We start from the raw sequence: 3,086 nt of genomic DNA, 5'->3' as shown, positions 1-3,086 counted from the left end.
AAGCTGTATTAAAGCCCTCTGCTTGGTCAGAATCTTTGCGAATATCAGCTTCAAGTGAAACTGATCCATGGGCAAGATGGTTTTGGAATGGCTGGCAATTCTCCTATCTCCCCTCATCCTGGTTCCCTGACCTCTCCTGGGCGGGCCTGGCTCTCCAATTCTGGCATTTCTTGTCTGCAGCTGCTCTGTCACTTCCTGGGAGGAGGATTTCGCCTGAGGACATTGGGGTGGGGATTCTCTCTCCTCCCTTCGCTTCAACTGCAGAAAAGGAGGGGGTTCCCATCCCGTGCCAAGGTTTCCTCTGCAGCTTCGTTCTGTAGCAGACGCTGCCTCAAATCTCAGCATACGGTCCAGAGGGTCCTAAGCTCTGGACGTCAAGCCCTTTGAGCAGCAGAGAACGAGCTGGTTGGCAGCAAACTAGGAAATGGCTGAGGAGCTGACGAAAGAGCAGGTGGCAGAGTACAAGCAAGCCTTCGAGATGTTTGACACGGATGGGGACGGTACCATCAATGTCACGGAGCTGGGCAAGGTGATGCAGTCCCTGGGCCACAATATGTCGGAGGACCAGTTGAAGGCACTCATCGCCATGGTGGACACCGACGGCGATGGTACCATCAGTTTCCAAGAGTTCCTGGAAGTGATGGCCAAGAGGAAGAAGGGCATGGGCAGTGAGCAAGAGATGCAGACAGTTTTTCGCCAATTCGACGTTAACGGTGATGGCCACATCACTGTGGCTGAGCTCAAGGAGGCCCTGGGCAAGCTGGGCGTGGATCTTTCCCAGGACGAGCTGAAAGAAATGATCCAACAGGCTGACCAGAACCAGGACGGGCAGGTGAACTACGAAGAATTCGTGCGCGTGCTCAATAGCAAGTGAGCGCCTCCTGGCGCCCCCCAGCGTCCTGGGCCTTGATCTCTTTCTGCTCTAGCCTGCCTGCTTGCTGCTGCAATCTCAGGGCCACTGCTTTTGTGGTGGGACTATAAACGGGAAAATCTGGGTTGGTCAGGGCTGGTGGATGGGAAATTACCTCACAAATGAGAAAGACATGCTCTCTTGGGTCTGGACTCTGAGCTATCAGGACTACCTGCGAGCCATCCCCCTCCCCTTACCCCCATCCTGGGAAACCAGGAACAAAAAGGCAGACCTCCAAGAGCCTGAATCCCCCCCGCAGGGAAATAGGGTGCTCCCTACCTCACAGGGCTGTTGTGAGGAGTCCCAAGTAGATGTGATGGTTTAAATAAAAGGAATGTGGAGTCCATGTGTAGTACAAGTTCTTGCTTGAATGCTTCTCTTTCATTCACCCCAGCGGGACCACTAACTTCAGGAGGACAGTCTTCTCTTGCCTTCCCTTTGATGGTATTGGGAGTAGTATCATGGTGGAAGAGAGCGATTTCTTTGGTTTACGGTTCTGTATGAGCTTCTGGATGAGGATCAGTGCTGGGAGCTTCTAAAGGGGACCAGACAGGTTGAAGTCAAGCGTCTACAAGTGGAACCACAACCTAAGTAAAGACAAGTGAAATGTCTCACTTTGCAAATAGCCAACTGTTCTTTAACCTCAACTACAAAAAGAAAAAGAAGGAAAGTGTGTGTGTGTGTGTGTGTGTGTGTGTGTGTGTGTATGCATGTGTCCTATATTTGAGGTATAGGATTTTGCAGATTTTTTAAAAAGGTGTGGTGGGTTGAGTAGAGGATCAGACCTTCTTCACTTTAATGACTGTTTTAATGAACAGTTCAAAAGTGGGTAAGGACCAGAAACTTGGTGATAAGCGAGGGGAGCTACAGAGGTGGCACTTAAGGTGCGGGGTTGCCTGCCAGTCAGATTTTAGAGACAGATTCTTAGGGGTGGAAGGTATTCCCAAGATTAACAGCAGGTGAGAAATCACCTTGGATGAGCCAGCACCTTGTTGTTGTCCAGACCTTCTCTGACTGTGGCCCTTTCCTAGTCCCAGCTGACTCTGAAGTTGTTCCCAGATGTTCTCGTCTGAGGGGTGCAACCAGAAAGGAGTTTGGAAAGAGAAAGGAAGATGGAGGTGGAAGACTGATGGTAACTGCTCAAAGCATGCTGATATCAAGCAAAGCCACACTTTGAAATGTTATTTTGTTTGCTTGTTTTCACTTTTAAATTTAGACCAATTCTAGCAACTTGCCATGACTCTGCATTTCTACGATTCGTTTTGCCGTAACTTTCAGAGATTGTCTCATCCAAGCTTCTCATTTTTCAGGTGAAGAAATTGAGGTCCAGGGAGGTTAATGGACTGGCTAAAGGACAGACACACTTAGTGGTGATATCACACTCCGGGACAGCAAGGGAAACAAAGAGCACTCAGAGTTGAGGTTCAGAAAACATACATTATTTTTCCAGCATTTTCATCAGTGTGACTTTGGGCAAATCATTTAAGTAGCTCAGGGTTCTGTTTACTCATTTGTGAAATGAGTTGTTTCTGTTTTGTTTTGAACTGAATGAAATTTTAGCTCAGACTATTGATGATAACTTGCTTTGTCTTGTTCTAGCTTGTACCAGGTCATGGGTTCTCAACTCAGGGTGGAGAGAGCGGCATAGCCGGCTTACCTGGTTTTTGTTGCAAAATACTCAAGCCCAACCCTTTATAATCAGCTCTTCCCTCACGGCCCATCCCCCATTCTAGCACAGATGTGGTGAGATGAGTGATAGACCCTGTCTAATGTTTCCCACCTTGAGCACAAAGCCCAGTGAAGTAAGGAAGCCAGGTCATTGAGGTGTGTCTGCCATATTGATAAAAATTTTCCCCCCATTTGGTATTTTTAGGGTGTCATTTAAATATCTTATGATCCTCAGATATTGCTACCTTTCTCATCATAACCATATTCTCAGAGTTGACTACAATTCCCTCCAGAGACCAGTCTGTAGCGATACACTTTTCAGACTGCAGGACTGAGGCCAAACCCTCCTTAGCCTGGGCTGTTTGGTAAGAGGATGGAGCTGCCATGGAGTCAGTTCTAACTCATGCCCACCAATCCCCCATGTGTGCAGAGTAGCACTGCTCCAGAGGGCACTAGGCCCATCTTCCAAGGTGCCTCTGGGTGGCTTTGAACAGCTAACTCCTTGCCT

General features: G+C 48.4%; 1 pseudogene; it reads left to right on the top strand.

Moving 5' to 3' along the window:
* Positions 1-424: 424 nt before the first annotated feature.
* On the top strand, positions 425-874 carry LOC102829829 (annotated as a pseudogene).
* Positions 875-3,086: the final 2,212 nt, after the last annotated feature.

This window comes from Chrysochloris asiatica, unplaced genomic scaffold (assembly GCF_000296735.1).
Source record: "Chrysochloris asiatica unplaced genomic scaffold, ChrAsi1.0 scaffold00050, whole genome shotgun sequence".
NCBI classification, from domain to species: Eukaryota; Metazoa; Chordata; class Mammalia; order Afrosoricida; family Chrysochloridae; genus Chrysochloris; species Chrysochloris asiatica.
The sequence above is the reverse complement of the archived record's forward strand: the minus strand, read 5'-3'. Positions and strand labels throughout refer to the sequence as shown.